This window comes from Armigeres subalbatus, chromosome 2 (genome assembly GCF_024139115.2).
Source record: "Armigeres subalbatus isolate Guangzhou_Male chromosome 2, GZ_Asu_2, whole genome shotgun sequence".
Lineage (NCBI taxonomy): Eukaryota > Metazoa > Arthropoda > Insecta > Diptera > Culicidae > Armigeres > Armigeres subalbatus.
In genome coordinates this window covers 156,607,759-156,620,805 of record NC_085140.1, presented here as the reverse complement: position 1 = coordinate 156,620,805, position 13,047 = coordinate 156,607,759, and the positions used below count along the sequence as shown (strand labels likewise).

At 40.8% G+C, this 13,047-nt stretch overlaps 1 protein-coding gene and 1 pseudogene across 1 annotated transcript in view; one reads left to right on the top strand and one right to left on the bottom strand.

The window, feature by feature from the left end:
- Positions 1 to 4,533, top strand: part of LOC134215353 (SCY1-like protein 2) — a 330,601-nt gene extending 326,068 nt beyond the window's left edge. Inside the window, exon 22 of the mRNA XM_062694565.1 lies at positions 3,601 to 4,533. The gene's annotated coding sequence lies outside the window, so the exon portion shown is untranslated. The remainder of the gene's footprint in view (positions 1 to 3,600) is intronic.
- A 2,426-nt stretch (positions 4,534 to 6,959) lies between these two features.
- On the bottom strand, positions 6,960 to 12,601 carry LOC134209323 (uncharacterized; annotated as a pseudogene).
- Positions 12,602 to 13,047: the final 446 nt, after the last annotated feature.

Genomic DNA, 13,047 nt, shown 5'->3' with positions numbered 1-13,047 from the left:
CGGTAGTTCTATCGGCAGTTCCTCTGAAAATCCTTCCGGGAATTTCGGCAGAATTGGAATTTATTTAGGCTTCTTCAGGAATTTATATAGATTTTCCACCAGAAGCTCCTCCGAGAATTTCTCTGCGAGCTCCTCAGGGAATTCTCCGGGAGGTCCTCTGATGATGATGATGATGGTCCAGCTACAAAGGGGTCGTCCCCAACAAAGGTTTCAGCTAGACGAGATTTGTCTATAAGATGAATTCTCTGGTTTCTGAGAATGCTTCTGGTAGTTTCCTCGGGGTTCCTTTGAAAATTCTCCCGGGAGTTTCTTCAGAAATTCTTCCAGAAAATTACTTCGAAAGTTCCTCCGCGAATTCCACCAGCAATTCATCCGGGAGTTTCTCCGGAAATTCCTCCCGGAGTTCCACCAGAAGCTATTCCAGGAAATTATTCAGGCTTTTTCAGGAAATCATTTAGGCTTTCTTCAGAAATTAAGCTGGAAATTCCTCCCGAAGTTTCTCGTTTCTCGTTCTCGGCAGTTTCTCCGGGTGTTTCTCTGAAAAGGAACTCCCGGAGGAACTCCCAGAGTAATTTCCGGAGTAACTCCCGGGGATTTTCTATAGGAATTTCCGGAGAAATTATCAGAGGAATTCTCGGAGGAACTGCCGGTGGAACTTCTGGAGGAATTAATTGAAGAACCACAGGATGAATTTCCGGAGGAAATCCTGGAGGAACTCTCGTAAGAATTCTAGGATGAACTCCTGGAAGAATTCTTAAAAGAACCTCCCGGAGGAATTCCCGTAAGAACTCCCAGAGAAATTCTCCGAGGAACTTCTGGAGGAATTTGTAGATAAATGTCTAAATAAATGCTAAATGAATTCCTGGAATAAAGCCTGATTGAATTCCCGAAGGAACTACTGGTGTAACTTCAGAGGAGCATCCGGTGGAATACCCTTGAGGAAGAGAAAAAATATTTCTGGAGGAACTTCCGAAATCCCATTTCCGTGAAATTCCTGCCAAATATCCTCCAGGAATTCCCTGTGAAGTTCCTGGAGGTATTACCGGAGAATTTCTTGGAAAAACTCCTGGAAGAACTCCCGGAGAAACTCCCACAAGCACTTTCGGAGGAATTCCCACATGGAAGTCCTAGAATAATTCTTAGAGAAGTTCCTAAAGGAATTTCCGAAAAAATATCTGAAGGAATTCCCATAAAAATATCCCTGTGGATTGTTCCAGAGAAATTCCTGAAGGAATTCCTGGAGAAGTACCTGAAGAAACTCCCGAAAAAATACCTGTAAGAATTTCTGGGGAAATACTTGGACGAATTTCAGGAGAAATTCATGAAGATATTTCTAGAGGATTTCTTGAAGGATATTCTAAAGTAATTGCGAAAAGAATTCCAGATTGGAATGCTAGATGATTTCGCTATTGAATGTTTGGAGATATCCCGGAAAATTTCCTGGAAGTAATCTCGGAGGAATTAAAGAAAGAGTTCCGAGAGGAATGCCCGGAGAAGTTCCTAGAAGAATTTTCGAAGGAATTTGTTATTGATTTACAAGTAAAATTATGGAGCTAAATCGGAGGATTTCCGTCATAAATTTTTGAAGAAACTTCTGGTAGAATCTTGGGAAGAAATTCCGTATGTATTCTTGACGGAACTCTCGAATGCATTCCTGAAGGAAATGCCGGATTCTTCCTGAAGAGAGAATAGCCGAAGAAATATCTAGAAGTAAATCTTGGAGAGAAGAAAAGAAATCTTCAAGGAATTTCCTCGTGAATTTCCTAAAACAAATTTAGTGGGGGGTTTCTAGATAAGGAGGAATTACAATTACATGAGAAGGATTTTCAAACGATTTTCAGAGGAATTTGTGGATAACTTTCCGGAGGAATTCAGAAGTTCCCAGGGGAGCTTCTAGAAGGATTTCAAGGAGAATTTTTGAGCCCGAAATGTTTCGAGTTGTTTTGAACTTTCATATATTATGGATCCTGGATGCCCTAATAAGTTTTGGGAATCTTTTGAATTTCAACCACCTTTTTCTGTATATGATTGGATCGTAAAGTGCACATGTTTGAGGGAATTCATTTCAGTACCCGTTCAATCTTTTCACAATTTAAGGGGTCGACGCCCCCCCCTGCCCTCCTTTGGCTACGACCTTGGCCATCATAAAAATCTGCTTGGTATTGTGAAATGACGCTAGTTTTGTAAATTTTGCATTTACACGTTGAAATGTTTCGATATTCTTGTTTATATTGGCGAAAACATCGAAAAAGATTAAGGGGTGCATTTTGGACTATTCTCCCTATATAGACTGACTTCTCGTCAAATTCTTTGTACGCTGTCCCCATCATATGCTGATCTTCTTTTATCGATTCAATAAATTGGACCATATCAACTAGCGTTGGCTGATTAGCACTGTCCTGAAACTAAAAAGCCAATGAGCTTTCCACCGGAGTGGAAGTGGCTCGACACTGCAACCGGTAGAACGCATGAACGAAAAAAAACACCAATGGCGGACCTTCGAGTGAAAAAACGCGTCCGTGCACAACGAGGTGCGATCGTCCACTGCGGCATGCCAAACTTCACCTTTTAAAAAGTTATGATATTCAATGGTTGTCAATTTTAGAAAATAAACAAAACCCATCATGCGGTAAATCAAGGTTCATTATTCCAAAAGATATGACATTCTATAATCTACATTCTTCAAAAGCGTTGATGCTAAAGATATAAGATGCTTAAGTGGAGGTGATATACGTACATGTGGTATGGAGAAGTACCTATTTTGCCTCCACTTTAACATATTATATGGCACAATATAGGACCTTCCTTAGCCGTACGGTAAAATGCACGGCTACAAAGCAAGACCATGTTGAAAGTGGCTGGGTTTGATTCTCGGTCCGGCCTAGGAAATTTTCTGCCCGTTTATTAGGGCAAAGCTGTCTGTCGTTCTCCGTACACTTAACATCTATAAACATAACAGTTATGCATATTATTGTTGAGCATAATAGAAAATAAATGATAACATTTTCAAATATTGCTTTTGCTCATGGTACAAAAGTGTATGGGCCCTTCCCTTAAAGCAATTCCGAAATATATGAAGAGGACATAATTCCTTTTTACCATTCGGCGAAATGGTTATCATATTCTCTGGCCATTACGCTAAGTAGGGATGCTTCATTTATTTCAGTTCAACGATTACTTGTTAGAGTAGGGTATCGGATCATTTGGGCAGCACCCCCTATTCCCGTCCGCAACGTTTATTACTCGGGCGCATAACAACCAAATAATGCTTGGTCTTCAGTAAACGCTTAGCATCTGTTGGTTTCAAGTAATGTACAAAAAGTTAGTCATATGATTGGAACGCAGTCAAAATTATAAACGTTGCGGGCGGGAATAGGGAGTGCTGCCCAAATGGTCCTTCGCCTTATGTCAGTTCGTTGAAATAATTTCATCTGGAAAGCGTCAACTCTGTCTTCCAACCAGACTATTCCTATTCTTCACCTATCCATATATCTCTCTCTGTATATTGTATGTTTAATCGTTTAGATATCAGCACAAGCTTGCTCTAGCTTCTGTTCATTGTGCCAGTCTTGTTCACCACATTCATCTGTATATTTTCAGATTCTGAACACCAAAAACTTCAAATCAGTACTGGAAAAAGTTACCAAAAACCGACCGCGCTCCTCTTCCCTCTTTAGCGTGTACAATGATCGCTAGTACGGTAGTTTTTCGAATGCCCCGGCATCCGGTGCACAGTCAAGAAATTCCATTTTCTAAGCCAAAATGCCATTTGCCAACCATACGCTCCCATGTGTGTGTAGTTTGATACCAAGTAAAAAATACCAAATAAGAACTCCACACCAAATCAAGCAAAGCATGAAGACGATGCCAAGCACTGTCTCTGAACCAGTTGTGAGTGTCCGAAACCCGTATACGGTCCGAATTAGCCCCAACCGGAGGTAAGACCCGTAGGCCGCTCGTTGCCGTAGCCTTTGAAAGTAAATTAACCAAAAAAAAAACCGTAGAAGTATTCCATACCGTAGTAGCCCCGTTTGGCAACCGTATTCGTAGTTTCTGGTTCATACACGAACGTACAACCACCGCATCGATCAGTGGCCTTTCTTTTGTACTGTCCTTTCACTGAAGGAAACCCATCGTAGCTGTACAATCCCTTCCTGTCTCCCCCCATAGATATCTGTTACTCAGTGCGGAAGTATTTAACATAGATATACCGTAGAACAATTGGTTCATCGAGCGATAGTAGATGCAATTGGCTAGCTTCTATTTTACTCGGAAGATTTCCAAATTTAGAAGATGTAATTTTCGGTAACAAAATGTTCAGGGTATCAGTTTCGTAGATGTCGGTTTTCTAGGAAATATATTAGCCGCTGAATTTGTACCATTCTGTAAATATGTTATATAATTTTGTGCATGTTTCAATTATTTGAAAATATTTTTAACCTAGATGTAATTTACGTGTTTAATCTTGTCGTTATACAAAATGCATTTTAATTGATAGCTATTTTATTTAATATTTCGTCAAATAGATGTGAATGCTTGCAAATTAAATAAAAAAATATTACTAAACGTATCTAACAAGATTTAATATAAAAAATATCACGTCTGCTGAAAGAACCCTTTCATAAAAATAAATTCCATTGAGTATCACCACATTTTTACTAAACAAAACACGACTATGTAGCCATTCTATGACAAAAGGAAATACTCTCTCTCAGAATTAGAAATTGTTCAATAAACTAGTTTGTTTTCGAAAATAGGTCTTTCTCGTGTTTCACGTGTTCATAAAGGTTAAAGGGTCGCACCAAAAACGGAATTTTGATAGAAACGTCGGAAACCCTTTACTTTGTTATTATAGAATAATCGTAAACACAACAAAAAATAAGAGACATAGGGCAACACATCTTACATTTTTTTAATTCAACACACACTTATCCTACAGTGACTATAATAGCAGTGTCGGCATGTGTCAGGATTGGAACAGTATCGTCTGTCCGTTCCATACCAAATGCGCGTTCCATACAAGCAGGAGACCTGTCAAACATGGCACATGAAGTTACTCTTCTTATACTGCCGATAACCGCAAGTCGAGCACATCTGTATATGGGCCTCCATATACAGATGTGTTCGACTTGCGGTTAGCGGCAGTATAGGACTCTAACTTATTCAAACAAACTAAACAAAATAACCGTAACGTCTCTACGACGTTTTTGGGCTACATTTAAGAAAAGATCAATAACATATTTTTTGAGAAAACATAAACAAACAAACATATACGTCAAATACTAGAAAATTTTGAAGAGCGTGTGTCTCTTATCAAGGAATGGCTATTATATATATACTGGAACCAAAACATTGGGATGGATTTCATTATACTTTGTAATAATTATATACGGTGTCACGATGCCAGATTCTGTTAAAAAATCCGTGGTTTTTGTCTATGTATTTAACAACGTTTGTATCTAATGTGTTAGTCGCGGTGCTTCATTAGCTTTTACATTAACTTACTATTAAGTTCCAACCCGTGAGCTAGAGTAGATTGTTTCTCACTGCAATAAAGTAAAAGACCCAATATTGGAGGAATTCCGCTTACCTTTAAAGTACACTTGGAAGATTTCCTTCTCTTCTTCGCAAGTAAACTGCTTGCATCGCCTCAAACTTCACCAATGTACTTTAAAATTGAACCTTAATTTATTGGTACTCTGTTTCAATAGTTAGTTTCGTTTTTTTAATTCGAGCTATTTAATAATAACGGGACTCGCAACTATATTATCAAAATGCTTGAAATATTTGATAATTTGGAAGATACATTTCCGATTCTCACATAACTTTACAACTATTTCCCATTGATCAGTATTATAACATATCACGAAATCAAAATGCTTTGCGAGATGATGCGATTAACTCGAAGATTAAAGATTGCATAAACCAGTAGAAGCATACATACACCCGAAACATTGACTCTACATTGAACTGGGGGTTAGAAAACTGCTATGGTAAGCAAATTGCTATGAGTTAAATCAAAACAGACAAAAAAAAAACAATTTCACCCCGCTCCTAAACCAAGTTCATCTGCGTCAGCTGCATCTAATTAACCATATCCGATGGCTTGAATATTCGAATTAATTACGGTTTTTGATGGGCCCAACAACATCCAGTTGATAGACAGTTCTGCTTTCCCCCCATCGATCCCGCATCTGTTTGTCAAATGTTTGTGAATAATTAAATTCATTATCTCACCACGCCGGTACATCGGCACATCGGAACTCCACCATAATCAATTTGGCTAAAAACCAGACACGATGAGGACCTACGCCAAACCATAATAGCGAGTTCAGCTGTAAACACGGCAGTAAGTTTATTAAATTATCCACTCGGTGCTTCTGCTTCATTTCTACCATGTAAATAAATAAACGAACCATCGCATCGTTCATCCGAAAGAAAACAAACCACCATGCGCCTCCAGTAATCGACCCAGTAGTGGTGATTTTTTGCCTCAACATTTATCTTGGTCAGATTGCTTCTTGTGAAAGATTTGGATTTCAAGGGCCAATTCTTCATTAACATATTTATTATTATTATACAGCTTTGGCACTTCCTCAGTAAAAATACTGGGAATTTTCACCTACCGCGGGTAATCTGAATGCCAAAGGGGATTAGGCTCTGTGGATCTCATTCGCCGGTTGACTCAAAATCCTATAATAAGTGTTTGCACCGGATGTATCAATTGTAGTGGTTCAGAAATGCTGCAAGTCTTGTCATAAGACGAGTTTGTACAATTCCATTTAATTTCACCACTTGATTGTACCTTTGACAGATACCTATTTCGACCTCAGTGTCTCATACTTGACTCGACTTCCCTATCTCGACTACGAGACACTGAATTAAATTGAATTCCGGATACCACATGTGCTTCAACTCCTCCGTCAAATCGTGGTACTTCGTTACCTTGTTCTTGTTACTCACTTCATCCTTCTGTCGTAGACCACTATATCGAGTCGATTGACACGAATGAGGACATTTGTCATGATCTCGCGATCCCAATACAGTTTCACGAAACTATTTTCTAGAACCGAGACAGGCACATATCTGTAGCATATTTGTGGCGACATGGTATGCTCGATCGTCTCTTCTATTGATTCATGCAGCGGTCCTCCACGTTTTCGTGCAATATACAGTGTCGATAATTATTCGTCGCAATTACCCGTTCCTCGCTGGCTACCATGAATCCTTTAGCTTCTGAGAAGAGTTTAACTCGCATCAGCCACATATTCGACGCTACTTTGACGATATAGGGTAAATGTTCCAATAGTGGAGGAACTAAGCACGTTCCAACACTATCCATTTTCTCAGAATAATATTGAATTCAATTTCACTTACCTTTAAAATGGATTCGTTTTTTCGTTTCACCGTTTCTATTTTTATATTGAAATGCTTTTGTTGGAAGAGAACTCATTGTTCAAGCCTAAAATTACAACTTCAATTACTGGTACAATGTTCCAATAGTTGCGATATTTCTTAATTTGCGTTCCTATAGTTACGAATCCCATTGTTTTTTAATGGGATTCGCAACTATAGGAACACTACCGCCACTATTGGTGCACAGACGAAAAAATGTTAAGGTATTTTGAAGATATTTACCAGTTTAGAAGGGCTACCAAAGATATTATGGCTCGGTTCGGAAACTAACAGATATACTAACTGTTTGACAGTGTGGGTTGCTGCGATTGATTTGTAAGTTTTGAGTGTACCATACTACCGCAACTATAGGAACACCCACTGTGCGTGCCTAAATACTAACAAAAAGGAATCACTCTGGGCCTTATACGTCTTGCCTGCTTGACGTTTACAAACTAATTGAGGTAAGGTAACACATAGATTGCTTGGATGACTATGGAGAGTCTCACGGTGAGTGTTCACTCAAGTCGATCATTCATTCACTCTGAGTTAGTACCACACATCCACCTTCCTCTTGAAAAAAGGTGTATGTCACGGTTACAATCTGACATTCATGTGAAATTATTTCCTTTTTTGTGATTCGAAAACCAATTTAGTCAAATAAGCATATGTCCAGCACTCCATTCATAGTTGATCTTCCTTGGATTGTTAATTAAATATTTATCAATTCGGACCCAGTTCGAAGCACCTCCAAAACTCTCATGATCAACTGTCTCAGGGTATATACACTTTCGTGAATTTACCAGTTCACGGTAACATTCTCGCTAAAAAAAAAACCTAACCCTTTTTTTTTCTTGGAGCTTGTCTCCCGCTAAAAATTGCATAGGGTAGATATCCACGTGGTTTTTAATCAGCCAATATTTAAAATTGTGTAGAGGTTAAATTACGTTTTATGTGCATAACACTTTTCAAGAGAACAACACAATTCATCGTCATCTACAAACAATGGTAACATATTAAAAATCGTTCGACAGCTGCACAATCCTCTTAACACATGTGTATGTAGAATTGTAGAGGTATGTAGGTATTATCTTATTCTTCTTCTATGGCTCTACATTCACCTTCTCTTCTTCTTTGAGTTCTTCCTCTTTTGCTATGTATCTGTTGAGACTTTGTCCATACAGGTTCTTTGAAGAAAAGCTGATCCAACTACACGTCCTAGACTACGTAGAGCGGGTTTTATAAACACAATTAAAATAAAACTGCGGAAGTCTGGAAATGTGGATTGTGCAGTTTTTTTATCTTTATTAATGTGTTTTTTTTTTGTTTCAAATGGGCAGTTACCTGGTATACCATCATCCAAAAGCTCACAATACGGCTTTTCCTAAAATCGTTGACGTTATCATCGAAGAGCGCTGCTGAAGTTCTTCCTTGTTCATAACTGTCAGGTTAGTGTCCCATGTTAGGGACTGCTCCTTATTAGCCCCAATCTTCATGATCCTCATCTCCAGTTATTGACTTTTCTCAGTTTGCAATTCAACTGCCATCCATTTGCCTTAAACGCAATTCTTTCATTTTTCAGACAACATGTTAAATCAACAGTATGAAGGAGATTTTTACATTTGGTCCGTTGATAACAGTGCATCCAAGAATTGATCTTATCATCACTACAGCAATGGATAACCGAACACTTCTTTAGCTTCTTCAACATCATTGATAAATCAGTGTTTTTTCTTTTTTCTTTCTGCTCGGTTCTATTACGCAGTGGATTGTGCACGACAATGACAACTAGTTACACTGTGTACAGTTCTACATGTACATTGTACATCCACTATTCCTATTAACCCACTATGAAAACATCTCATTATCCCGCGATACAACCGATCGACTGAAAATTTACGTCTTAATCAACCGGCTCTCAGCACCGTCTTAATCGAACCGCTCTCAAGGCGGTTCTAATCGACCGACTCTCAACGCGGTCATAATGGACTCGCCATCAGCGCGGTCCTTATCGATTTGCAATGAGCACGGTTCTAATCGACCCACTTTCAGCGCGGTCCTAATCGACCCGCTATGAGCGCGGTTCCAATCGACCCACTTCCAGCGCGGTGCTAATCGACCCGCTATCAGCGCGGTCCTAATCGACCCGCTATCAGCGCGGTCCTAATCGACCCGCTCTCGGCGCGGTCCTAATCAACCCGCTCTCAGCGCAATTCTAATCGACCCGCTCTCTTCGCGATCCTTGATGGTTATCGACCCGCTATCAGCGCGGTCCTAACCGACCCGCTGTCAGCGCGGCCCCAATCGACCCGCTATCAGCGCGGTCCTAATCGACTCGCTCTCAGCGCGGTCCTAAACGACCCACTCGGCGCGGTCCTAACCGACCCGCTATCAGCGCGGTCCTAACCGACCCGCTGTCAGCGCAATTTTAATCGACACGCTCTCTTCGCGGTCCTTGGTGGTTATCACACGCTATCAGCGCGGTCCTAATCGACCCGCAATGTGCTGATACTGTCGCTCATAAACATTATTTACAAAATTTTCTATGAATATTTATTTTAATAGAGTTGACTAATCAAACCAAACTTGCCTAAAACTTTGTCGCACATCACACTTATAATAAAACTTTGGCTCAGAGTGATCCCTTTTCAGTTGTTCATTTTTATTTCTCTAATGGTTCAAAGTTTGAATTGCTGTCGTAAAAAAAAATGCAACTCCTGGCAGGATCGCCATTGTGCGTGCCTAAATACTAACGAAAAGGAATCACTCTGGGCCTTATACGTCTTGCCTGCTTGACGTTTACAAACTGATTGAGGTAAGGTAACACATAGATTGCTTGGATGACTATGGAGAGTCTCACGGTGAGTGTTCACTCAAGTCATTCATTCATTCACTCTGAGTTAGTACCACACATCCACGACTATCGGAACTTTTAACCTATTCCAGCTCTAATTGATGGGGGTGCGTCCCATGCAACTCCTTCTGATTCCACGATGCAATCATCTCGTCGACAGTTTTGATGTCACAATTCAATTGATAGTCTTCCTATACCAGATGCAGGGCACTGAATCCGTGGTCAGCTTCACAGACAGCGCGATAGATTTCGTGGCGGTTCTGGCTCTCCACGAAGTACCTCCGTAACTACTCGATCTGGGAAACACATAGTGCTTGTATATCGGGGACGCCTCTTCCTCTAACTGTACGTAGCAGGGTAACTGTTTTGATGAACGATTTTGGATGGCGCATGTGATGCTTGGTGAACGCCACTCGTACTTCTCGTTCTAACGCCTTCAAGTCAGTTTTAGTCCACTTTATCACCCTGAAGGGCACGGCAAACATGTTTACTTTGTTGCCGGCCGACAAGAATCTTTTCAGATCACCGTTGACACTATGCAAGAACTTTTTCTGCTCTTTCTTGATTATCGATTGCAAGAAACCTAGGAACTTGTTCGTTTCGCCTTCAACCATGTTTCGGAACTCCCCCAGTTCGTTGACGGTAACTGTCGACATCCACCATGTGACCCCGGTGTAGATGTATGGATCGACATTTATCGATACCAAACTCCATCCAGATGTCGTTGCTTAATACCGTTATAAATTGATGCAGCTTTTCCACAGATTCCACAAACAGCTTCAATTTGTCCATAAAGAAGGTATGGGGAATGTGTGTACCCCTACTCCACTCTTCAAATGATAGCCATTGTATTGGTTGAGTGCTCTGCTAAGAGGGACCATGGCGTCTCATGTGTGTGTTGCATCAACAATCTTTTTGCTCCTCGGCCATCAGGTTGTTGACGTCGCAATGGTTCTGCACCCTCCTTGCTATTACCGATTACATCACTTTGTACAAACTGGAAAGACATGTTAATGGTCTGTATTTGAGTGAGTTCAAAGTGTTCCGATCCTTTGTCAGAAGATAAAGTAACACCCCTAGTGATGAATTCCGGTTACTGCCCGGGGTTATCAAGTACCGTGTTGAAGCATTCCGCTATCCACCCGCGGACCGTTGTGAGTTCTTTCATAGATTGGCCTAAACTGGGTGACATCTCCAATCCACGGAAGGCCTTTGCCAAAGTCGGTTTTGTCGTTTTGAATGTGGTTGTAGAGCTCCCTTTCGTGGATGTTGAACATTCTGTTTTGCTCCTTCCTTTTAGAACATTCTTCATAACAACGTCGCAATCGTTTAGCAAGAGCACTTTAACCGCTGTACATGAGTATCAAGGATCTCAATTATCTTAGTCTTGATGAGATTACGGAGCTCTGTGGGTCTCACAATCACAATAATGCTGTCCAATGAGCAGCTCGAAGTAGCTCGAAGTTGTTCCCGTCCTGCTCGTTCTTTTTTGTAAACAAATGAGCATGAGCAGGACAGGGAGAAACTTCGAGCTACTTCAAGCTCTCATTGGACAGCACTAATTTCAGCAAAATTCCGGACTAGCCTTATTGGCCTAATTTTTCGTTCAGACTCGTGCTGCTAAAGCCGCACTGTCAACCTAGTTGCAAATTATTTTTGCTCAATATACAGCTCAATCAATTTAACCACGAAATACACCGCCGGATTATAACACAAACGCTGATTTTCAAACAAAATTATCATGTTTGTGGATCAAAATCACGATTTCTAGTAATAAGATTATGAACGTAGGACATAGCGATGATAGCTCTTCAAGTCTGTAGATTCCTGGGACTTTTTTGGCCATCATCACCGGATAGGCATGCCCCAATAGGTTCGAGTTGGCGCTCTGGCATAGTCAGTCGAAACAGGCTTTTTTGCTCTCTTCGATGGCCATGTTAAGGGTCAGCCTTGCCCTTTTAATAGCTCAATGTGTTCCTCCCTCACTTACACCGAACAAGCCCTTCGCAATCAAACAAGCCAGTTCAGCTTTGCTAAGGTCTCTAGCACCGTTTGCCCTTTTCAATTAGTACAGTGGCTTCCTCACTCTGTCTTCCATACATTGAAGTCTATTACAATGACCACATGTTTGCGACCCATCAGGTCTATATCAGCCGATTGAACATCTGAGTGAATTGGTCTATCGGACACCTTCCTTGGTTTGGTATAGCAGCTGCAATACACTCCATTTATCTTCGCTATAACTGCACCCTTCGCTCTTGTGGTCACCATTTCCTGAATCGGGAATCTTTCGGTCGTACAAATCGCCGCTGATCTGCACCCGAGAGGATAACTGCCGGACGGCCGCACCATGTGGGACCTTCCTTAGCCGTGCGGTGAGATGCGCGGCTACAAAACAAGACCATGCTAAAGGTTGCTGGGTTCGATTCCCGGCCCTGTCTTGAAATTTTTTTGGTTGAAAATTTTCTCTACTTCTCTGGACATAAAAGTATTATCGAATTAGCCTCATGATATACGAATGCAAAAACAGTAATTTAGCTCAGAAACCTCGCTGTTCAAAACTGTGGAAGTACTTCATTAACACTAAGCTTTGAAGCGGAAATGTCAATAAGAAGAAGAAGGCCACACAATGGTTGAGGTTGATCTGCGTTACTTGCACGGCTTCCTCGTATTTCCATTCAACGGGCAAACAGTAGGTCTCCAGTAGCCTTGCGAGCAAAGGCGTAGGATTGCCAATCCGGAGATGGCGAGTTCGAATCTCGGTCCGGTCTAGGATGTTTTCGGGTGGAAAACATTCT